At 40.0% G+C, this 26,287-nt stretch overlaps 1 long non-coding RNA gene across 2 annotated transcripts in view; it reads left to right on the top strand.

Annotated features, from left to right (window-relative positions):
- Positions 1-26,287, top strand: part of LOC110837340 (uncharacterized) — an 87,807-nt gene that overhangs the window by 47,405 nt on the left and 14,115 nt on the right. For both annotated transcript variants that reach the window (XR_015537406.1, XR_015537407.1), the window contains exon 2: positions 4,038-4,078. This is a non-coding gene — a long non-coding RNA (uncharacterized LOC110837340). The remainder of the gene's footprint in view (positions 1-4,037; positions 4,079-26,287) is intronic.

The raw sequence follows: 26,287 nt of genomic DNA, 5'->3' as shown, positions 1-26,287 counted from the left end.
CAGTAGGTTCATGTCTGTTCTCAGTGTCTTTGGACTCAAGCAGAGCTGACGATGGTATGCATCTAGTTGTTTGCTTGAGCTGGTAATATTTTATATATGAGTAGTGTACATTAGAGATGTACATTGGCAGAGTATATTTTCTTTTTTATGATTTGCTTCATATGACCAACCAACTTTAATCTTATTATCAGAATTGCAGTTGTATGTTTCCGTTGTGGTCATGAGGAAATTGCATGGAAATACTTGCCTGTTTGTCCACGCGGTTTTCATTCGTGAGGTCCGGCGTTCGACCACCGAGGTCACCCGACTCTCTACTTTTTCTTTCTCCATAATTAATTACTTGAAGTTCCATTGTTCTAGCTTAGAAATCTGAAAGTAATTTATATAATAATGGGATTATATGAAATCTGTTCTTGTGGAAGACCTTGCTGCTAAAATTATTTCTGTCGCTGATGTAACACGTAAAACCGGGTCTCCCGGAGGACCTACTGGCTGATTCTTGTGCGGTGACTCAAGTATAATATTGATTTTTACCATTTTTCAGTTCAGGATCTATCCCAGTCTCTGTTGAAAACCAGAAGATTATAACAACTTACACAAAACTAGAATGTTTTACAGGATATAAATTTGATCTCTCATTCTAAAAAAACGGAGTGACGGTGTGAGATTTGAGGTTCCCATGGCAATGAAGATGTTGATGATTCTGGAATGTAACGCGTGTGGACGTTTAAACACATACCAACGTTTCAAAGATTCATACTGTCTGCTTCTAACCCTGAAGATGGAACGGCATGTTTCTCCGAAACGTTGCTACACACCTATAAGTCCACTCGGCTTTACATCCCAGAAGACAGTCTTCAGCTGACCAGTTGATTTAGTCCATGAAACAGAAAATCCCACCCATCTTTGAAATCTGAGTGAGTTGAGTGTACTTTACAAACTTCATAACCTATTTGTGTGTTATCCATATTAATATTATCCTCCGCTGTTCCCCTTGCCTCTCAGAAATTATACCATTACCTGATATTTTTCAATCAAAATTTTGTATGCAATTATTTCACAATGTGTACTATATTAACTAGTCATTTATTTTGTCCTATTTTAAGTGTCTATTAAAACCAGGAATACTTTGAAAATACGTATTCTTGGGCAATTATAGGTCTAGGCCCTCTTAACCAATACACTACTAAGGCCTAATGATGCATTGGGAAGGAACCAGTCGTCTCTTGCTTTAAGGCACTAACGTAAGATTTGATTGTAAATACTGAGAGTATAGTCGATCGTCGAGCGGAGATTTGATCCGGAGGACCCCCGAACGCGAAGCAGCGCTACTGTCAGTGAACTTGGGATGAATTAGAGTTGAGCAAGGTCTTAAGACCCAATGGGATTGAACGCGAATGTTGAATCGGTGGTTGGTGTAAGGTGCTGCCACCTGGGTCTGTGGGAAAGTTGTCGGTGAGGGTCCATTCTTCTCTCTGCTCTACTTTGAATGGGGTTGAAGCCTTGTGAAGGTCACCGCGAGCGGTTCCCATGGGAACCACCAGACTGATGTGCGATCTCCTTCTATTCTTTGAAATTCATTCTTTTTTGTGACTACCTAATTCTGGGAAAGATACGAGGAACGCGGGGAGGTGCATGGGAAACAAGCAGCCTCGCGTGGTATCTCGTTGGTAGCTGAAAGAAAGACTTTTCTTCTTATCATCTCTGAAATTTGTGTATTATCTTCAAAGTGCTGAGCCCGGCAAGGGGAGAAGTTTGAATGTTATCAGCGAAACTTGTCCAGGACAGGCCTGTATCACAGTGGGAAGAATCTTCCCAGTTCCCTTGTAACTAGTGAAGTATACGCAACTTCTAGTGTGTTGACTGCACCTGTTTATTCATTTTTGGGCCCCTAGACGATATATTTAAACCACATGGGCACTATTTGAACCTAAGAGAGAAGTAACATACAACTGGTGAAAATTACGTAAACAGGAACATGAAAACTTGCCACTTCACCAAGTTCCTTTCGAGTTAAATCAAGGAGAATGCGATGGACTGGGAATGTAGCATGTATGGCGGATGTGAGATACGTACGAGTTGTAAAACTAGGAGAAGCGACACCTTGGAAGACCAAAGAGTAGATGGAAGGTAACGTTACAATGAGTATGGAGGAAACTGTGTGAGGATGTGGACTGAATTGATGCCCCAGGAATGTATTTACGAGCTGAGTGACCATCAGTTTCTAAAGAACCCTGCTGCACTGAGATGTATTATGTAGTGTATAATGGGATTAATCTTTATTTGTTCAGATAGCAGATGGGAGGCAGAGGATGGCGAACTGCGTAATAAAAATCACTCCCCGAATTTAGTCTGCTCTTAATTTCCCAGTGAATGTAATTTTGATTTGTTACCTTCGTTCCCAAGTATTTGATGTCCACATTGGCATCCAAGTTTTCCAAAATTACAAACCTGTTTGGTATTTAACTCGATATTGTTCTTCTGCTTGTGCATCGTTAAGCTTCTCGAGGCAAACTCTCAGCTCATCAAACTATTGTGCTGTTCGTTTACTTCTGGTAGCATTTCCCTACGTCTTGCAGCTACCAAAAATGGCGGTCAGTTTCACAATTAACTTCTCTACGAGATAGAACATGAAGTATGCCTTCTTGCCGTCTTCTGTCTACCAAGATTTTATCAACCTGACTGTGTTGTCTTTCCGTCAGGAGACGTAGTAGCAGATTTATGAATTTTGCGATGTGAGAACATTTTAACTATTGACAAGTATGTTTTTTACGTGGCAATGTTTACCATTCTAATTCTAATACCATTACTAATTCTGTGTAAACTCTAATCCCATTTGATGGGTTTAAAATATTTTCTCTCTCTACTTTTGCATTGAAATCTCCAAATTAAATTTTTATTTAGGCCTATTAATGATTAAAATGAGCAAGTCAAAAATTCATTATGCATACAGTACATAGTGACTGAGCAGTTTACATTTTCAGGTTTAATTTTCTTTTATTTCTAATTCTTTGTTTTGTCTACTGTCTCTGCTTTTCTGCTCAAATTTCCTGTATCTCTGCGTTTAAATGTTTCTCGCTTGTGAGATGAAGATTTCCTTCTGAGGCAGCCCAAGGAGCACAGTACACATCGCAATTTATGAACTTTGCATGTTTTAACTGTTTTATGTTACGATGGGTGTGAACCTATATCTCTGTTGAACTCGGCCGCCGACAGACACTATTCCCATCCCCTAGACGATCCATTGGTTTTGCTAGTGGAAAACCGGAGTAGTCGAGATGGAAACCTGGCCTTTGTCATCCGCTGTTAAAGCCGGCGACTAAACAAACCCCTGAATTACGTCACGGCCATGTTTCAGATGTTACTCCACTGGACACAGAAACAAGTATTCTACTTATCTTTAAAGAAGTTGTAGGGGGTTTATACATTTGCACGGGGAAATCTTTCATCACCATGGCTACCGCCATGAATCTCTGTGGTATTCACTGTTTGCATCGACGTCCACAAACGTCGAGTTTACAACCCTAAATAAGTAAAAGAATTAGGAGTACCGATAAGCCTGACGTGAGCTTACATGTCGGATGGCGTTAGGACTAGGGTTTTGTTTGACACTGCAAATGTAGTTAGAGGTTTCTCAAAAAGGAGAATGGACTAAAGATCGCTCCTTCGCAAGACCTGCTTCAAAGAGCTTGATCGAGGGATCCCACCTACTCCCTCCACTTAGTCGCCGCTGCTTTTGTATAGTCCTAGCTGAGCGATAAGAGTGTCTGCGTACACCCTGGGAAATGTTTGTGCATGTTTTTCTTCTGCCTTGTCTTATGAAGGCGTTTCGTTCTTTGACTTTGAGACCTGTTCAGAAAACCTCAGTCTTATTTTATTGGGACCCTTACATATATCTGCAGTGGGTAAAACGTCATTAAATAACGGGAAAAGAATCATTGTGTTATGCTCTTAGGTCTTGATGTGATCATGACGTCATATACTGTTACAGATTAATTTGTGAAGTTCTTTATTAACTGTAATTCCTTTGGTTTCAGGTGCATGGATTTTGTAGCTGTCTAATGTCTATGGAAGTTCGGTGAGTAAAATGTATTTTATTTTAATGATTCCTACATTTTATCATAAAAAGTTAAGGTATCCTTGTTGCAAGCAGATAAACCCCGTTTAAATAGAAAATTAACAATATTATTATTACCACCACCATCATCATCGCCTTCGTCATATTTATTAATGCTTGTACGCTTTTTTAATGTTCATCCATCTTCATTGAACGCAGCCATATTATAATCAACGTTTGCATAATATTCTGTATTTGCACTTTAAAAGGCCTGATGATATAGGCCCACAAATACACTATTCTTAAGGTGCATTTCCGGTTTGCAATACAAAGTCACTTTATTCTGAAAGTTATTTGTCCATTTTAAAAGTTTTAAAAATAAATGCACGGTTTGAAGTATCCACGATCGTGTGAGTTTAGTGTGTGGTCTTCTGGGTTGTGGCGCCATGTAGCTTTGAAGATGGAGGCAGTATGTTTTCCGAATCCTTGATATTCAAACATAATACACGGCGCGACGACCCAGAAGATCATATTGTTGGTTACAAATAAGCTAAAATTATGTCTTTATGTTCTTCACAGTGTATAATTCCGATCGCGTGGTATTTCGCACATATTCATTGACTTGGCTATTACGGACCCAGAAAGTAAGAAGTTAGGAAGTGTACACGTAACAATTCTTGCAAGTTCGCAAGGCTTTAACTTTGGGAATAGCGCTTAAGACGTCAGAGGTATCAATGACCTTTGTATTGGCGCAGCATCTGGGGCGTCTCTGGCAGTAACGATAACGACAACATGGGGATTCCCCAGGGTTGACCGACGTCGAGAAATTGGCTGGCGATTCCCCACCGCGGTCACGCGCGCAAGGACGCACGTTAAGTGTTCGGGTAAAGTGGCCCTTATTGCTTCTGTGCAAAAACTGAAATGTGTTGACAAATTTTTAGTAACATTTTGCAGTATAAAATTTGGGGATGAAAATACTTCTGACGGTTCTCGAGGTGTTGTTATTTATGGACGGACGGATGGACACTTTTTTTTCAACGTTTAATTGCGACTGTCTCCAAAGAAGAACAGAGAAACGAATTATATTACGCTGATTCTTACAGATGAGCTGCAGTCACATAGAAACTTCAAACTGACACGATTAGTATTTGCGGAGTGATAATTTCGGGAAGTAATTTATTGTTTTCGTATGTCGAAGACAACCTACATTCAGAAGCTAACAGTCTCTCATTTAGGCAAGAAATTTGACATCTTTTATAGAACACGAAGGCTCATTACCGTGTTCAAAAGAACACGCCACTGGACCCTATCTTAAGACAGGCTTGTCTATTCTACCTGCTATTTTTGTTACAAATGACCTAACATCTTTATAGGCTATAATACTATAATTCCCAATAAGAGTTAAATAATAACATATCTACAACAAAAATGCTGAAAAAACATTTGCCTGTCGCCCTTACAATCGTCCTGTGGTACTGGAAGCATGAAATGTGTGTTGCGTCCATATGCCCGCCCTGAGTTTGTGATGCATTTCGTCATCGCCGATGGCGGCTTTTCCTTTTTGAGACTGCATCAAAGAGTTGCTTATTCTTAGCTCTGGGAGCTACACCGGGATTTTTTTTTTTTTTTGGCCGTCAGCGTTTGAAAGGCAGAGGCGTTCTTATCATTGACGTGATAAATATTCTAACATGGCCAGTATTATGGACATCAGCCATCGTCTTGGTTTTTTCAAACAAAACTTTTCGATAACTGGAACTGTTTATGTCATCAGGTAGGCGTATAAAAGGAGGGGAAATTACCACTCATATGAGCCCCTTAAAACTATCTGGTCTTGATCACGGGAGTGGTGAAGACTAGCTCCAAAATCCTCTCACGTTCAGTATATTCTGACATCCATCCTGTATCGGTCTTCAAAGCGACCGATTTTTTTTTAAATTTCCATTATAATTCTGTACTCATTTCTTCTGTCCTACCCCTTCCAGATTTCTTGAGTAGAATCAAACAATTCAGTTACTTTGTTAAAGTGGTAACCATGTTTTTGCATATTTTTAAATGTTTCTTTCCTTGAGCTTACGCAAGTTGAACTCCCCTCCGCCGAGATAAGGAAAATTATAACCGAGCCCTTTTTTTTCGAAGTAGTTGAAATTGGAGTTACGTAAACTACAGAAACCAGTTGTCTTCTGCTTTGCTTTTCACGGAAAGGTGTTTCTGTCATTGGTATTAGTTTGCGTCACAGATTTCCAGTGGCGTACTGAAACTACATACAGAATAGGTTAGTATGTAATCACAGCAACAGATTAAACTTAACATTCATGAGTGAACTGAGGAAAGATTAAATTCGGAGAATCTTTGCTGCCTTTAGTTTGGAACAAGTCATCTTCCCGTCTCGTGTCCATAAACGTGAATTTAAAACATTGTTTCTTATCTTGTATCTATGTGAAGTTTTGTTTCTTGCATTAAGATAAGAACTTGGTAAGGTGATGTTGGAGAAGGGTTGGCTGGGGGTTATATTTGAACCTAAGAGGGAGGAAGTAACAGAAATGTGCGAAGAATTGCACAACGAGCAGCTGTATTTATTAAAGACAGTTTTTCAGTAGCTCAACTTATATAGCGTCGAATGGGAAGATGGACTGAATAATGAATTTGAAAGGATGTGGAAGGAAGCAGTCGTAGTTTAATTTAAGGTACTAAACCGGCATCTGCCTGCAGTGACTGATGAAAACCACGAAACCCATCAGGATAGCCGCGTTCTGGGCCAAGACTTTGAACCCGTGACCTCCAGAACACGAAGCAGGAGTGCTAACCTCTCGACCACGACGTTGAGGACTTGTAATTTGTACTTTTCTGGGTTATAAAATCGTGAAGATGGGAAGATGAGAAATGCATACGAAGTTTTGGTCGGAAAAGCCGAAGGGAAGTGATTCATAGGGAGATTTAAACGCAGATGCGAGGATAGTATTAAAATTATCAGCTTTTTGGGGAGGGGACGCGAATGAAATTTCTGTTTGAAAGCGCCCACGGCTTGACCCTGTCCTGAGCGAAATGAAACAAGTCAACATCCTCCCATCGGTTTCAGAGTTCTGTGTTAATATTTTCATATTAACTGTCTAAGACTTCCAAGTGGTCTTGTTCCAACAGATATTCTGACAAAAATGTTGTTTGTGTATCGACTCATTGTGTGCAAATTTTTGAACCCACCCAATCGACTGAAGCCTTCTGATTTGGCTTCGGTTTTACAGTATAGCATTAGACACCCACCTTTTGAATTCCTGGCCAAAATACAAGCTGCCATAACTCCACGAGATACAAAATCAGACAGAGACGCGTCACAAAATATATTAGCAGAAAGGCAGAAACAGTTGAAACTGCTTAATTATTTTAAAAAAACAGTTAAGAGTAATTTCAATTCACAGCTTCGTTCTCGAATGTGAATAAAGGGAAGAAAATTATGTAGAGTTAAACAAAAATTAATGACATTTTACGGTCATCAAAGGCATTATAAACATGGCGATTAAAAAAACCAACCACGAATGCATTTCAACCCCAGCCACCCGTGCTGTAGGCAGAACACATTGCGAGAAGCAACAATTTAAGAAGTGAAAAATAAAATTGCGTGTTGCAACGAAACGTTGGAGCGTCGACACAATATTTTGTCCAGCAGATAAGAGGAGGTTTCAACGCCATACTATAAATCGGAAGGTCCCCTACGTTTGTCCTATAACTCAATAGTTGCGTTCCCGGAAAATAAAATAAAAGTCGCGTAATGTAAACCATTGTTTCAGTTGGAGTTCAGGGGTTAGGAACAGAGATTTCGGAGTCACAATCACGAATGTAATCTACTATAAAAATTTGTGATTTGTCGTTGTCGTCAAAAAATGACGTCATCAAACAACCAACACAACAATGCCGAGTAAACAAATGACTTGCCAAATGACTTGAGTAAGACACTAAACTAATCCCCTCGAAGAGGGGGTTAGTTTAGTGTCTTACACAAGATTTTAAAACGCAACCAACCCCCCTGAAGGGGTTTAGTTTCTTACTCAAGATTTTAAAACGCAACCCCTTTGTGGGGGTTGGTCAAGTATTTTAACCCCCTATTCGTGGGGGGTTGGTTTAGTTTCTTACCCAAAATTTTCAAACGCAACCAACCTGCCCGAAGGGGGGTTGGTTGCGTTTTAAAAACTTGATCAACCCCCCTGAGGAGCTCCGAAAGGAGCGCTCTGCTCTAGTATTCTATAGTAGTTAAGTCATTATTGATTTGAGTGCATCACTTTTGCATAATAAGTTTTTTTGTCTGCGGGTCTGGTTTTATTCTATGAATTCCTTCATTTGCTTTATTTCGATCGCGTTATATCTAAGATGAATCCGCGTTATGAAAACATCTTTCTCTTGTGAATCAGTCGCGTTGTAGGATTAATTATTTTCGTTTAATGAAGACAAAAGGCGAAAAAAAACAATTTTACAAAAAAGGTACATGACAGGTGATAGATGACGAAAGAAAGAGTGGAATAATAAGGGCAAGAAAAGAATAAATAAAGCAAAAAGAGAAGATGAATAAATGAAAGAATAAGAACGGAAGAAATAGATTAAACACAGACGGATGGAAGCTGAAAGGAAACGGAAAACATGCACTGCTTATTAATAGCATAGGTTATGACGTCCATAAATCCACTGTGCCTTTTCTGTCTTAGGATTACGTTGTAGGGAGGTTTCAGAATATTAAGGATGTTACAGAATGTTCCAAAACGATGTACACACACACATTCAGTAAATGAAATAAATGCATTTTAATAAACTAAACCAACACGTGCGTCGACATTGGCACTTAGCGAATTAGCTAATCTAGTGTAGGTGTTCAAAATGGCCACCGTTCGCTTCGTGGCACAGATGACCAGCGGTGACAGACGGCCATCAAGCGTGCCGCTGTGCACACATCTTTTTGGGACAATCTGTATGTGCGTGTTGTCAGTTGCCATGCGCCGACCCAGTGTGCGTGCCCGCTGTTGACCTCTTGTGACCCCGTAAGTATATGCTTGTGCCCTTCTCTTGTACGAGAGCTGTGTGACGTAATCGCCAGTCAACACCTCGACCCCATAGACACAACTGCCCCCCTCCCCTCACATCCCTGCTGCCTGTCACCTTCCTCATAATTGTTACATTGAGACTCGCGGGCCACAGGTCGTACTCCGACAGGGTTGGCCATGTGGTCACATTCCACATGCCAGCATGTAGGGGGGGGGGGGGGGGTGCTATGAATGCACAGATGTCTTGTGAAACCTTGTGGAAAATGACAACTTTTTAGATGGTAGAATAACATGGATTTTTGGGAGGTATGTTGACAGGTGGATGGAACTGGCTCTTCCAGTAGGTGGGCCTTGGTGTTTGCGGTGTTGAACCTTCGGGTTGTCCTTATAGGTTTAACAAATTCTTGTGTTCCTTCAAGAAGTGTCGTTGCGCAGTGTTTGGCATTACTGCGGAACTCGAAGGCCCCGTATTTTGATTTGGGTCGATGAACCAGCTATACCAGTTACAAGAAATATTATAGTTCTCTAAATTAGGCCACGACCGCTTAGACATTCTCTTTACTTACTGCTTGCAATAATTTTACCACCCAATGCTGTTAAAGCTCAATCTCTGCACTGTCTGCAAGTGAGGCGTTGGCTTCACGCTTGGGCCACAGCTACCGTTGGATTCGAGAAGGTGTGACGAAAATAAATTTATCTCAGGTCAGTCATTCTGTGTCCCCATGTCTCTGCGAGGGCGTTAGGCTCAGTCTGGTTTAGGAAGACAAATTATGTTCTGGAATACTTAGAACCATGTGATCATAGTGACCGCGAAATCTTATAGCTCACTGATTTCGGACCGTCATCGCGGAATCGACCCGGGTCCAGAACGGCTTGCAAGAAAGGACGCACTAATTGTTAGTCGTTCTTTACGCCGTAGCGTGAGAGAAGAACATCTTATATGCCCGCCCATTTCTGTATGTCTGTCGTCGCATCATTCCTTGGAACTAGGCAACCCCAATGACTCTGAAACATTATTACGCAACAGTGGGAAGTGAGGTAATCTTTGTGGCGCAAAAGTGACCACGGATCACATTATCGGAAACAATGACCTTGTATGTTATTGTCGCATTTGTTATTTGTTTCACCGCCCGAATTTTGATGTATTCCGAAGTGTACGTCAAATACGTCGCCGACACTGTGAACTTGAAAGAAAAACTGACAGAAAACAGAAGGAACAGAGAAAATTAATGATGAAATGAATAGTATAATCGACTCATCCTCCTCCATCTAATCATCCTAATATTTAGTGGAGGATCCATATTACGGAGCAGATGATGAAATGGGATAGGATACATTGTCCAGACACTCTTGATGTGAAATTTCGTTGTCTCACAATGAATAGAAAATTTTTTCAAAATAAATAACAGTTCTTATTAATGTCTTGAACTCTGTGTAGATGGCAGACCTAGTCAGCAAGCTTGACCTTGCTATCTCTGGGCCAATTCTGAAACTGTGAACTCTGTTCTCCACGACAGATAATGGCAAAATGATTTAAACATGATTCCGATAAATCTGAGGAATTGAAGTTTAACCGATACTTCCGAACGATTCTTGATGAGCGTTTTTCTGTGCCGGCATTTAAACAAACAATATTACCTTCTCCGTGGATGAGGCATTGAAACATTTCGGGCCTCTGCCATGACCCACTAACGAAGAAAAACGTGAACGTGCCTTTTAGCACTGTACGATATCTGTCGTCTAAGTGTTTAAAAAAATCCACAACGTTTCGAAAATTGGTTCTACTTCCGTCTTTAGGTTACAGGAGGACAAATTCGTAGTCTGTTGGGTCCCCTGGTCTTGTTATTTTCAAACCTGGTCTAGGATCAAATATACAGTGTGTCTCCAAAAGATGTATACACATTATGATATAGAATATTAACCCTTGTTATCGTTCTCCGTATGTTGCGTTTACGAGGCCAACTTTGTGTGGTATACGCTTAGCAATATTTTCCCCATGATTCTAATACGCAAAATGGCGGAAGATCTTTATTTCATTAACTGAATATGTGTATATATCTTTTTGGGATACTCTATATTAAGTTTATGTCCTGGAAATTTGTGAAATGCTGTGGTTCAAAAGACCTAGACGAAAGATGAAATCGAAGAAAATGATTTTACAAAAAATATCGTACTGTCTCAGGTCTAAAGGTGGAGGCAGTATGTCCCTCCAAAACGTTGATATCTATCCACGCGGTGTGACTTTGCTGCTGCCGAGTCTATGATGCAAGGATGAATGTGCCCTAAGTGTGGAAAAGATCGACTAAAAGGCGATATTTAGAGGTCTATTATAAGAAGTGGGCATTGACTCGTGTATATTTAGGCAGTAACGTCGTTATATTCCAGAACAACTTAAACGCTGCCTCGCTATGAAGATGGTCGTCTTCTGGAATGTTCCGCCCCTATGAAACATCGGTCTATTCACCAGAATATATGCCATAACATCCCGGAAGACAGCCATCTTCGTACTTGCCGTCAGAACCCGAAATATGAGTGCTTCACCAATTAAAACTCAAGAAGATGTCTGTCTGTAATTTAGTTTGCACATTTAATTCATAAAGCAATCTTATGCCAAACAAATAGTGGTGCTGTATTTATCAGAGTCTTTCAGAGAGGTAAAACGCTACTTATTTAAAGAGTAAATAAACTATACAGTACTTCAGAAATAAACAGCAAGGACAAAATTTTTCAGTGAAAATTTAAGTAATAGATTCTGTAGGCCCTATAACATGTTTCGTCGATGATAAAACCGATTAAAACTTCACACGAGATACATGTAAATAGTTTACTGAAATGTGGCTTTCTTTATTTATGGAGACGTGGACCGATACAATATTAAATATTAATGTTGTTTCCTTGGTAACATGCACGTACTCCGTGGCAGTTCAGTTATCTAGATTCTACAAACTATCAAATGTTTTTATCTACGTTATATTTATTCAGTAGATTCAGTCTAAATAGCAACGTTTTATATTAAACCTCTTGGACCCAACTTTACTAGACTGAGTAGGATTTGAGGTTCTCACGAAGATGGCTGTCTTCGGGGTTGTAGTGTCCTGCAGTATGGTAGAAGTTTACCAGCGTTTCAGAGGTCATTGCTGCCTCCAGCATTAGGGTGACCCTCGTCAGTGGTTCTATCCACTCAGTTTTAATTACAGGTGACTCGTTACACGTGGGAATTGTGTTCCTGTGTATTGAAAACGCCATTTTGATATAAAACTGGCGTCAGAAGTTTTTGATACTAATCTTACCTGTATCACATTCCCTGGCTTTAAAATGTGGCCGTGGATTGTATACGGATGCTCATAACAGAAATAAAACCATGGACAGCGAATGTGTATAATTAGAAGCACCTGTATGTAGGAGATTGTGTGCTGCAATCGATTAATCTCGATGGGCTGTCCAGTGACCTTGTCTTAGCGAGCTGAATGAAGTTGTCGGATGGAATAACAGCGCGGGGCGTTGAGAGGGAAGGATGAGAACGAGACGGTCATGTGAAACTGCACAGTATAAATGCCAGTGTAAATTGTTGCTGTCTATTTGTAAGGATAAATGCTGTGGAAGAATTCGTTATGACAGTAGGCCTGCCTTATCAGAGTTAATTACTGATGACTTTAGATTTGCGCAACGGTAACACTAATTTTTATTATTCGTATTTGTGGAAGCACACGGTTGAATCTTGGGTTGTGTTGTGACTCAGCAGTCAGTTGTGGACTCATGAACCCGAAATATGATTGTAGTAGCCATGCAGATATAACGAAACTGAATATGGCCGCATGCGACCGAAACATGTAGCTCGAAAAACACTCGGTGATAAATATTGTGTGTGAAAATGACAGTTAAAACGAACATCGAGTATCTGAAGATTAACGCTCCTGGATGTTGGATTATAGAATTAAACATCAAAGGACTGGGTAAGAATGTTCTTGGTAAATAATTACTGCATTTGCTCGATTTTAAGACGCTATCGATTGTAATACGCGCCCTTGAGCCAGGGAAAGAAACATACTCTATATATTCTTGGACGCAATCAAACGTAAGACGCACCCCGATTTGAGAAATTTTAATATTTGAAAAAAAGTACGTATAAAAAATCGTGTATTATATACTCCAAAGAAAGAACCCTACAAAAGGAGTGGCAACTAAATAAACTCCGTGGAGCAGTCTCCTCCAGAAGGAATTACGTGAATAGTACGCTCAGCTAATCGAATTTCCCACCTTTTTACGAAACCCAAAGGTTGATTGCCACGTCCACAACATCCCACTGGCGGTTCCTGTCCTGAACCGGGTATGTCCATTCCACATCTCCCAACCCCATTTCCCTAAGATATATTTTTATTGTTCTGTCATCTACTTAGAGGAGAGAGAAAACACATTAGGAAAAGAAAAACATTGAAAGAAGATGGCAGTCATTTGGGATGTAGCACCGTTTATTCTGGTAGACATTGAACGAAGTTCAGATGCACCTCTGAAAACGTAGGTCACTATCTACCAGTCTACATGGAACAGATCCAAAAGGATGGCCGTCTTCATCCTCGTCGCCTTAAGAACCTGAAATAGCATCAGAAAGAGAGGGCATACACAAAATAGCAAGAAGTAAACCTTTCTCCCGTTTATTTGAAGATAGTTTTCCACTTTTGGTGTTATTAAAATTCGCAACTGGGACAGATTATGTCTGTGTTCACAAAGCTTTTGTGCCGCTTTCAGACTGTGGGAAACGAATGGGGTGGAAAAACATGTGGGCGAGACATCTGCTCCAGCTGGAGGGTTGAATGAAGCCGAGATGAATGGACTGGGAAAAGAAAAGTTGTCTTCACTCTCAAAACGGTACGGTAGAAACAAGGAAGAGAGAGAGAGAGAGATGTTGCACACACTTAACAAGACGTGTCTCGTCAAGACAATGAATTTCGGCGGTGAACTGGGTCGGGTGGGTAAAGGAGCTACCTAACTATCCGGTCGTCAGATTTATTGTTTAAGTGAGGGGCAGTAATTGTGGTTTTGTAACAGGACGTAACGTGTAGGGGCACACGGTTCATTCAGCATGGGATGAAGGCGTCCTCACAGTGTCGAATCCCGCTTGGGTCAGTTCGTATTATTGTTTACGATTATAAGTATGTCACAGAATGCGTTATTTACTGCTATTGGGGCATGGATACAAATAATATGTTTTGGACAGGTCGTAATTTAAATTTCTTGGATTTCTTATCGCCGCCATGTTTGTATGTGTACTTTGTCATCATTTCATGCTTAATTTTTAAGTATATTTATGATCGGCCTCCGTACATTCCGCTTTTCTAGCTCCAGTGGTTTTATGATTTATTGTAGTAAAACTGAAACCATTGGAAATTTTCCCATGGGCATTGCTCAGAAAGTACCTTTACAAAAGTTCATGTACTTTTTTGGTATATTATCATACTTAATTTCAGGACCGAATATTATTTGGCGCTAGTGTCGTTTCCCTCTCACGGGTTCGCTCATCCGCCATGTTTTAACAGTTGTAGTAAATTATAAGTTACGAATTTTGCTGCGGTGGAATGTAATAATGTCCATACCAAATTTTATCATAATTCAATCAGGGTTACTCGATTTTAAATATGCGGACGAACACACAGACGTGTCTTGTATTTGTTGTTGTTTGTGGCGGTGGTGGGGGTTGGGAGAAATAACATTACTTACCGCGTCTATTATAATTTCGAATTGTCTCCTGACTCAGACGAAACGTCGTGTATCCGTTACAAAGATCATTCGATTTTATCTGTGTACGGAAAGAATCGATTTTTTTCTGAGTATCATACGAAATCCAGTAAGATATTGTGTAGGAAATGCAAATTTATTGTAAATGTTAAAGCCGGTCGTCCATATAGTTACGACTGTGATTTAAAGGATTAACAGATATGGGAATGATATGAGATATTTAACGTAATAATTTAGGAATACTGTGAGTTTCTTTAAAGACAAAAATGCACCTTAATCGCACAGAGCCAATTGACATAGAACTGTAACACGTACTTCAGAACACATATTGCCTGAAGGGTTGGCAACCGAAATAACATGAGCAAGTTGGGTTGCCTATGGTAGTAGGTGCTGTTGAACACATGGTACGTACTCGTAAATATTCATATATGACTCCTGTTAGTCCAAAATAAGGGAGTTACGGATCCGACACGTGGCTTATTCTGAAATACATTTAACCCGTTACTGTGACACCCGTTGAAGTGACCTGTTCCGTTTTTTCTCTATGCCGTTGCCAGTATTTAAAGCCGAATTTAGTTTTGAGCGTATTTCCTGTTACATTTTCGAAATGCGGCAACAGTTGACTAACGCAAGGAGAACTTCAACTTAACTTTACGATCCAGTGTCTCTGTTAGTTCAGGTGATAAAATCCTCGTTGTTGTATGGAACTGTTGTATGGAGGCAGCTGTTGGACCCTATCTTAAGTCAGTTGAATCCAATCCATACACTCATGCTCTGTTTCTCTAAGGTTAATTTAATATCATACTGCCACCTACTTCGAGGTTTTCCAAGTGCCCTGACAATATTTCATGAAGAGAGCAAGTTATGATTGCTGTTATTATGCAAATGCATTGAAATTATGAACGCGGGCCGCACAAAACATATTATCGGGACTCGAGTTGGGATCCTGTGCCATAGACAGTCAATCTATGGTCTTCCTTTAGAGTGACCGACGAAATTTTATCTCCATACAGAACAGCTGTTAAGTAAATAACTGTGACGTAGGCAGCCTGGTAGACAAGTGATGTGCGCACACATAACCCCTTATTCTTGAGTGCAGAACATTGATCTTTAATACAAAGATCATTCACACGTCTTTCATGCTTTCCGCTTCTCAATTGTTCGTAGAATCGTTATTTTTTTTTTTACTATTTTATAGCCTCTCAGTGTTATAAAGTAGTACGGGTAGAGTTTGCAGCAATTTAGAACAGGCACGATGTTTTTCTGTCTGCTAGTATCGCAGCACGTGACTTTCCAGGGACTTTATTAACTCTCGCATCCTCCTCACTTCCGTCTTCCTCTTGTTTTTTGGTTCCTTCTTATTTGCGTCTCTTCTTTGTTTCATTGCGACTGCATTTATACACTGGACCAGAGTAGTAAATGTTTTTTTCCAGAACTCGGGTCTTGAAGTTTCGTTCTTAACTTCAGGTTCAAATTGGTGTGATAAAATTTATGATTAATTTTAGAAGAAATTATATATGAGAATTGAGCCAATTATTATTCGGGACGGTTTTATACTGATCACCAATAACACGTTATCTGGCAAATATGCAGTCTGATGTTGCAAGATGCGACTCTTAATTATTTTTTTAAATATTTATATATTCCAAAATCTGTTGTTTTATTTGGAATGCTTAATTCATTTTAATACTTGCTAATACTTTCTTGTTGGTTGGGTGTACAAGTGCACTAGATAAATCTCTGAACAGGTTTAGGACTTTATGAGCCGAAGAACACACAGTCTGTTTCAGTAAAGGTAGAAGAAACACAATCGAATTTTAAACATTCAGATGGCATAGACCTGACAGAAAACCACCACGTGTTCGCTGACCACTGGTTGCCATGCGTTTACGCTAAGAGTCGTCTGTGTGAAGTGTAACCTCTACGTACCATCGTCTGCGAGTTATCAGAATCACTGCATTCTACCTGTATTTGTTTAAAAACATTAAATTGTTTGTGTATCACAGTTCATAATACTGCTTTATAACTCTTGGAAGTCTCTCGCGGAATTATTACAAAATCGATTAATATTAAAATAGTTACGTGGAAACGCGTTTGCTTGTTCAAACAGGATCGTGTGTATATGGTAGAACTGGATAATTTACATGAACAGAACACTTAATACACAGGTGTTGGGGCGCCATGTTGTTGCTAAGAGGCGGAACGCGTCATTCTGACGGCATTACTAGCCTCGAAGAAAAAGAGGTACCTCCTTTCCATGTTTATTATCTAGGTATTGTGAATGTATTTCACTTTTTTTGTCAGTGTTATCACCTTGGCTGTTGAAATAGTTTTCTGCCAAGTTCAACTAAAGGCGCCCTCTTACGTCAAGTGACGCTATTTTCCGTGCAGTTTACAACGCGAGGTTTAAAATGGGAGGGACCGATCATTGAGAAATGGTCTGATAAGATTTTTAAATTTCAAGTGGAGGAATGCCTTGTTTAGATATTAATGTAACACGTGATCATTACACATCTATTGGCATTAATTTCAGTGTAGAAAAGTGAACTGCAATCCAGTTTTGATTGGCGTATTTACAAATCTTATCCAAGTCGTGTGGAGGCACACCGATCCAGGTTTCAACGTAGAAAATTCACTATAACTTCAGTTTTAAACTTGACTTTTATTAACACTTCGGAGATATATCATAATGGATTTTTGTGCATCATTTTATTTCTTAATGGACGTTTTGTGTGTAGAGGGTATATTTTTCATTATAGACATCAGTATCGTTTCCTGTTACGAATATTAATAAGAAGGGGTGAAGATTCTTATCGAATTTGGAATAATTTAATACATTTTCTGTTCACGGCGTAGGGACATAAGTTCTGTTGGTGCTATAGCTAATCACACATGTTATTTGCACATTTTTCCTCCATTATGTTAAATACACACACCGAAATGTTTGCAACAGTCCTGTGTACACAAGTGTATTTTAAACATCGTTCATTATTACGTCATAAGTGTGAAGTCTAAACCCTTCGTAGTGGGGGGGAAGAAATTTGCTTCTCTTTAATCAATTGTAAATATTTGTGATCCGTTGCGACAAGGCATATTATTTAATCTGCTTAAAACACGCATATAAATTTGAATTAAATTTACATTAATGTGCATTTGAATTTTATTAATGACTTCACTCAAGCCCCGCCATATTAGTTCCGTTTCCGTCTTGCAGATGTCGGGCTGAACGTTAGTGAATAAATTTACGTGAATGTAATTAATATTTATGATATGTGTGTATGTGCTTTCTCAATATTTATGGAGGTGGCTCCTAAGTCGGTAAGAAATGTACACAGGCCTAGATTGAAGTGATTATAATATGTTCTTGTAGTCCATAAACTGTCAGACAACTAAATTATTTCGGCCTTTATCCAGGAGACGTTTCAGAACCGTTGAATTAATTGACCAAAACGGCCAGACGTCAAAGTGTTCCGGTGGGATAGCCGATTGGAAACGTGTGACTGGATTTGTGTGTTAATGGTTGAACCGAGAGTCATATTTCTGCCTGGTTCATTTATATCGGGTATGCGGCTTATTCTTCAATTTACAGATTTCAAGAATTTGTAAGCGCTAAAAATCTGGCTGAAATATAGGAGGCTACGGTGGTCTGAGCATATGGCAGAGATGGAAATACCTAGTGCACAAAGAATTTTGATGGGAAACTCCAACGCCCAATTTGCAGATCGAGTAGATGGCTGGATAACAAAATAAAATTGGAAAGGTATATTCTGCAGAATAATTGAAGCTCTAGAGGTGTTCTTTACGTCACATCCGATGCAACAGCTGATATGGCCGCTGATGGTTGCACTAACAGTTTGTATGGCTATTGATAGGTAGCAGCACTGTCGCATGAAACTTTTCATAAAGTTATCAGTTGATAATATGACAATCACAATAATAAATATCAGTGCCATTAAGCCATCATTATTATTTACTTAATCTAATCATCATTTTCATCATGAATATTCACCATGTCACCAGGTTCTAATAACTATTTTCGTCAAATAATAACTACCACTATCACATCATTTAATATTCAACATCAAATCATTAAAGTCATTTTTGTTATCCCCATAATTAAATAATTATAATAATCCAGCAGCCATTAAATGATTGGCATTGGCCACTGATAGATCGTTCATAAATGGAAAATCAGATTGCCTCACGGTCTCTTCAGCTGAAACATTCTATAGACAGACGGGCACATCAGGTCATAGGCGTTCTTCATTTGCTCTAAAGAGTAAAGAACACCTAAAATGAAACATATGGAGATCTGTCTAAGGGATGGGAGGTTGTGTAAGTGGCCCGAGGTCGTTTCCAGTTGCAGCCATTGGTATTAGCTGCGTTGAACTTTCTGATTGTACTACTGCAGTGTTAGAATGATCTGACTTGGCCTCCAGTCGGCCTCTTTAAACGGTCCGTAGTAATATTAATGGACATGTTTGATGTTTACTTTGTAAACAACCTGCTACATTATCCGGATGACTTTGCCGACGAGCGACCTTTGCGAGACTGTGCAATCAATGCGTTGAAACTTCTCTGGTTGACTGCAAAGTGTGGTGTGCCGAGAACACAAAAGTGTCGTTGTGATCTCATTGTCAGACAAACCCAATCCAATTCGTATTGTCATACCCTGGCGGGTGGCGGTGGTCACGATAATGAACCTTGGGGTTGTATAAAAGGATGTACCGAATTCATCTAGCTGAGAGTAGGTTCCAGTGGCGGACTCTTGTGAACAAAGTCATGAACCATACCGTTCCATAAAAGGCAAGGAATTTCTGTAACAGCTGAGCAGCTGCTGAAGATTTGAAGACTGGAGATGGACTGCACTGCATGGAGTTATTTGGTTAGTTTCTTAAGGTCAATTTGTATACAACATTCCATCTGTGACTAGTGGTCTGTTTGCCTCAGATGCGTTCCACGCAAACCTCGTAAAGTTTTTCTTTATATTATCTTTCTTATAGGTCGGATTAGGTAATGAACCAGAGTATTGAAACCAAGATGTTTCAGAATCCAATACACTCTGCCTGTTTTATCCGCTTCCACTTTGTGTTATAATGAATAAGAGGAATTACAATTAGCATGCAACATCTTGGCGCCGTTACGTCACCAGGCAGACTTCTCACGTTTTAAAAACCCATCCTTCATCCAATGTCAGTCTTTTATTTCATTCACCTCGCTTCTTCTTTTTTTGGTATTGAGATGACGTCATGGGCCACACGTGCCAAGTTCTGACGTTACGGTAAATCGCAGGCTTCCCCCCCCCCCCCGCCCCCTCACTATCGGAGTACATGGGAAACTGCTACGATACTGCTAACATTCCGCTAGGAACTGCTTCACTTTGTCTCGCCGTTTATATTTAGACACTTCTAAAGTTATATATATATATGCAGCTTTCTTAAAGTCACAGGTGAAATACAGATTCCGACATTTCCGACCGGATATGTAAATGTACTGAAGTTATGACTTCCGGTTTACAAGAATAGGTTTCTATGAATATATATAAGGACTTAGGGCTTTTAAACGTTATGTCTCCGCAGGAAGAGGTAGGTAAGGGGGCGATGAACCAGACTTACGTTATATTTTCTGTAATGAAGCATGTGGAAGTAATTACTGATGTTGTCTTTACTGAGCAACTGAATAATCGTTATTTTTTCCAAAGCCAAAGTTACAAATAATTTTTCTGCGTGGTGTAGTTAGTGAGGAGTTGCAACGTAAATGTTTGCCACGTACTATCACGGACAGTAATGAATAGTATTTAGATTTTAGTAATGTGAGTTACCTGTTAGACAAATTCTTCAGCTGAAGGCATTTTAATATTCAGTATGGGAAATTTTCGCTGACGAAGTCAGCTTACTGTAGACTGGAGTTTTTCTTTCGTAAGAACAATGCCTCTCTGTAGAAGTCAGAAATCGCTTTAGGATCATCACAGAACAACACAGCAAGAAACCGTTCTTTTAACATATAATTTTATACTCCTTATTTTAAATGAAACAATAGGCATTGTATGAAAATTAAAATCCAGAAATATGTAACTATGCGACTAACTGTAATAAAATCTAATCGGAATATTGAGTACTGGCTGTGGGTATGTGAGGTGGTCTCGATACAGTTACCATCATGGTCCCTGAAACGTCGGTGGTCTAGCGGTTAGAACGCTGGCCTTGTAATCCTGGGGTCTCGGGTTCGATTCCCGGCGGTGCCCGAATTTATAACTTGTGTTGGGCAAGGTTGTGGTCTAGGCAACACGGAGTTTTCCTCCGTGGCATCCCAACAATTACTCCATTCACACACAGAAGAAGGCAATGGCAAACCACTTCTGGATCATCTGCCAAGAACGTATATGAACAGGTCCCAGTCCGAGAAAAGGATGGAAGGATCCTGTTCATATGGACCTGTCGTCAGACAGAACACTAATAATAATAATAAAAGAAGATATTATTAATTGTACATGTTGTATGGGTTGGAAATTTGGTCTCGTGTTAAATCGGCTTCTGAGGTTATTATTTGGGACCAAGCAAATGAGGACAAACAAACTTGTGTAATAAAGTTTTTAATTTGCAAAATAATTTGGGCTTGAGCGACTGTTACGAGCTGCTTGTACGATCGTGGCGGAAGTCTTGGCCACGCTGTCCTGAAAATAATTATTTCGTGTTTCAGTTCTGGATGTCAGTTTGTCGTGCAGTCCAGCCCATAGTGTGAGACGTGAACATACTGTTTTAAGATTATCTTTTATGGACGGAGTATCATATGGTTCATTTCTTGAGTTCAGGAGTGTTTTGAATGGCTAGTGTAATCGCTATCAGTTTCCTGAAATTGACGTCATCAAATATGTACATACAGGATGTGAGAAATGTATACACAGTTCTTTTGTGAGAACCTAAACGATTTAGATTATTTGCGGAGACTTGGCGCAAATTAGAAAATAGTCAGATATCAAAATGGAGGAGTGACGTGGATTAAGCTGGCTCAGAATAGGGAACGGGCTTGTGTGAAGAATTTAATGACCTGGTTCTCAGATCATAAAAGGTTTGGGTGTCTTGACCAGCTGAGCGACAGTCAACTAATGAGAGAGTGTTTTAGACGGTCATCAGGTTACTGCAGCCCTATTTAAGTGGTCAGCCCATCTCTCTCTCGGTCTACCGACAGCTATTCTTTCACTCGACTTTTAATTCCAAACTTCTGTTCATTTTATCGCTTACAGGATATCCCAAAAAGGTGTATACACAGCATCAACTTTGGTGGCCGCCTCTCGGTCAATTCCTCACCGCTGTCATCTGCGCTACGAAGCTAACGATGGCCATTTTGAAAACCTGCATTAGATTAGGTAATTCGCTAAGTACCGATGATGACGCATGTAATGGTTTAGTTTGTTAAAATGATTTTATTTGCTTCAGTAAATGTGTGTGTACATCTTTTTAGGATATCTGTATTTGTAATTGTTTATGAATGTATTAATTATCCGAAATAACGTGCATGACAATGGCTGTCTTGTAGGATTTTACGTTAAGTAGTCTAGTCGATGATGGAGGTAGCAAAGACCTCTGAAACGTCGGTAAACTTCTACCAGGCTGCATGGCGCAAAAACTTAGAAGACAGCCATCTTAATGTAGGCATTTACTTTTATAAGATTTCTTTGGTTTTGCGAATAAAGTTCACGCTGTGCTTAATTAAGCATCACGTCATTAGGATGTATGTTGGAATGGAAGTTTAACTAAACGAAATCTTAACCTCGACACTTTATGGAGCTAAGTAGCCAACAATTTTGGATTCGGTTTAAATTCATTCTCAAGTATGTTACAACAGTTTCTACTTTGGCTGTGAGAAATCTTAACTATATTTTTTAGATTACGTTCTTTAGTGGAAAAATATAAAATAATATATTTTAAGTTAACATCGATTGTAAAGGCACTTAGTGTAGCAACTGCTTGCATTTGGGCGTGGTAAATTCGAATGGGGCCGGCAGAAAATTCTGTCCGATTCCAGTAGTATGCGCTCCAGTTTGGCTCATGTTGAACCGCCAGACCGCTGAAACCGGAGGAAAATTATGTTTTGTTATCTAACAGCAGATGCGTGTGAAACACTTTGGTACACCCTTATGACGAAGGCCGTAAGCTTTTCTGAGATGTCGGTCAGTTTCTACCATACAAGGTACTGCATCTCAGGACACATTAATCTTAATATTTATCGCCGTGAGAATATCAGATCTTAGCAATGAAAATCTTAATTGTGCAGTTGTCTCAATATTTTCTCTACAAACTACTACTACTAATTATTCTACTTCTACTGTCCTTATCAGCACCATATGCCCAAAAATGTTGTTACCGCAAGTAGTGTGCAGTGTTCATGCTTTGAAATATCTCCCTTATTACCAGCTTTGGCAAAACGTTGTCAGTGGAACCACGGTTCCGGAGAATTTGACGTAAATACGTCTATACGGAAAGGAAGTTTATATATTGGCTTTATTCTAAATATTTCCTTTATACATGCTTTACAATTGAGATAAGTTTGATTAAAACATTGCTTAATCAACTTGAATTAGTTACGCTTAAGATGGGTCTGTGGTAGCTGAATGTAATGTAAAGTAATGTAATGTAATGAAATGTAAAGTAGAGTATTGTAATGTAATGTAAGGTAAGGTAATGTAATGAAATGTTTTATAGGTAACAATAATACCGAGTAAACAGATCACGTTTCCTAGGTAACCATTATTGTCGATTTGTTGATAAACAGATGAAGTTTCCTAGGTAACAATAATGCCGAGTAAACAATTGACGTTTCCAAGGTAACATAACAATGCAGTTACACTTTTTCCTTTCACTTTTTGCCGAATGACACTGACCCGAAAATATAGACGTATTTACGTCAAAAATAAATTCTGTAATTTGACCTCAATGCACGTGAGTGCTATAACCACGGGGTTACGGTACCATATTTTGGGCCCAAACTTGCAACGTCGCCATGCCTGAGAAGTTATTGCGTCAGAATAATGTCGTTAACAAATGAGATCTTCCAACCGTAATCAGTATGGCTCGTGAATCCTCGTTACATATTCTCATTGCATAAGAACTGAGTTACGCCGAGTGTTTTAAAAGGACGGCATATAGGTTGCGCTGCTGTTTGTTTGAGGAGGAAGTGTACGGCATTTAAAAGTGTGGTTTATATTCCTGACGTAACAGGTACTCTGTCTCCCTCACCAGTCTGTGACGTAAAAACCTCACATGAAAGGTATTGGAGCGTGAGAAATTTGACGTTGCATGTTTTTCTGTTTATTTGTAAGCGTTTTCGTATGCCATCACCTTTGTACATACTTCGAAACTATGACTACATGAAAATATGTTACTCATTTGCCTGCCCTTGTTTTACGTAGAGCAATTCTTTTGTCTCCGTTTGTTGCAATATCAGAGCGCCCTGGCGGTTATCCTGTGAACCAAATGAAATTAGGAGACAGTCGGGCTGGCGACGTCGTCTTTGTTTGTAGCATCTGTCCTTGTGGATTAATACTGCTAACAGGTTCTCAATTCTCCGCTTCCTCCGGCCATTATGCGCACTTTTCTCGACCTATTAAAACATCCCCTGCCGGCCAGACTTTTATCGAGCCCATACCCTGACATATTTTCATTCCAATGTTTTGAAAATGTTCGTTGTGTGTAGAGTTTAGAATTTCACGGCAATGAAAATGTGTCTTTATCCTGTTCTGCATAAACAAACGATGGTAACCACTAGGACGGATTATTTAAATCAGCTAGCAGACATTTGAGTGGTATACTTGAAGTTTGTATGTTGCTTGAGGTTTTAACTAACCACTCACATCCACTGAATGCAAGATCTGGAATGTTTAACGGTAAAATTATTTGTAAATGATGAATTTGAAACTTCCGGCTTCAAGTTATTAACCCAATAGTTATCTTGAAGGACCAAGGGATACCACAGACACCTGTGAGGATGACCGGTGTCCGAGACAAGGGCCTCTCGAGTACTAACCACTCATTTGCGATATTCAGTCAATGAGTCTAGTCATAGACACGTTTCGAATGGATGTAGAAAAATTCCTCCCTGGGGATAGTGGCTGTTGGAACCTCGACCGATGTCAAGAATTCGACGATCGTTGTGTTAATGTTTGTAACGTGCTGTGTGGAGGGACTGAGAGGATTTCCATCCAGTTTCGAACTTGGAACCTCTTGTACATTGTGTCGTTCGATCCACGAACATGTCTAGAGAAGCCATACGTCAGAGTTCTGTCTTCTGCCGGGCAGGAAGCTGTGGATTATCGTCTGCAGATTAACGACCCCTAAACGTGACCGCTGGCGAGGAATGTGGTGGTGATTCACTGTCCGGTGATTATGTGTTACTCTGTTCCGCCAGTTGTCGGGTGATTCAGCTGGGTGCTGTGCAATTTATTTCTGTGGCTCAGTTACGGTAATTCGTTTGTTGGCGAAGAGAACTTTGTTAACTGATACCTCAGTCTTTCATTCATCACTTCATCCTCTGCCCCTTGTTTTATTTCTACTTCTTTCCGTCCTGGTTGGACAGGATGTACATGGTTTTATTCAGTCCCTATTTGAAAGTGCTGCACTGTCGAAAGCTAACGAGGGAAGTCACCAGACGCGTTTAAACACAGTGAAGACAAGGTAACTTGTGACTCGTTAACGCCGTGTAAACCAGCGCGATGCGTTTGCATTGGTTCTGCATTTGACGTGACCATAAATACGAAATTTATCATTTAGCGGCACTCCTTCAAATTCAAAATTTGAAAACGTTGTTTCGGCGAGTGAGGTGGGGAAATTATATAGAATGGCGGCTAAATAAAGATTTGGAAGGAGACGGTCGTGGCATATTTGGAGTTACAGACCTGGCATTCACGTAGAGAGTGGAAAACCACAGTAGGATAGTCGTTAACTCTGTCGGGATTCAAACCGGTTCCCTTCCGAATACACGTTCAGTCAATGTTGCAGAAAATAAAACGGTAGTTCAAGGTGGGTCGCGGGCCACCCGTTATTACTGAGACCTTGCCACTAGCGGCCGGATGTTCGCGTAACGGCGCCACGTGGACAGGACGTTAACCCGGGATCGGTATGTCCGGGGTTCGTGCTTCAAGGACACGACCTGTATTGGCCAAGAGACAGCCAGCACCTTGTTTACTTCACAGTCCGACTTACGTATTAATGAACTGGCACTTGGGCGAGTTACTTCAGCGCTTATGACTTCCGACACTAGGGGGTTCTGACATGCTATCCTCACTTCCAGAAAAAGTTATATTCTGACGCTTCTCAGTTCCTTAGATATTATGAAGTTCTGGAGAAGGCTTGGACATCGCAGGATTTCAGTGCCACTCATATACTGTGCTCCATTCACGATGTCACTGAAGTGAATGTAAGGAGAGACCGATAAGGCAGCAGATGACGTATTATTAGGACAGCGATTGGCAATTATT

The sequence above is a fragment of the Zootermopsis nevadensis genome, unplaced genomic scaffold (assembly GCF_977971745.1).
Source record: "Zootermopsis nevadensis isolate Lab colony 2312 unplaced genomic scaffold, Znev_1.0 Znev_ptg000028l, whole genome shotgun sequence".
Lineage (NCBI taxonomy): Eukaryota > Metazoa > Arthropoda > Insecta > Blattodea > Termopsidae > Zootermopsis > Zootermopsis nevadensis.
Note: the sequence above shows the minus strand (reverse complement) of the source record. Positions and strands in the feature narration are given on the sequence as shown.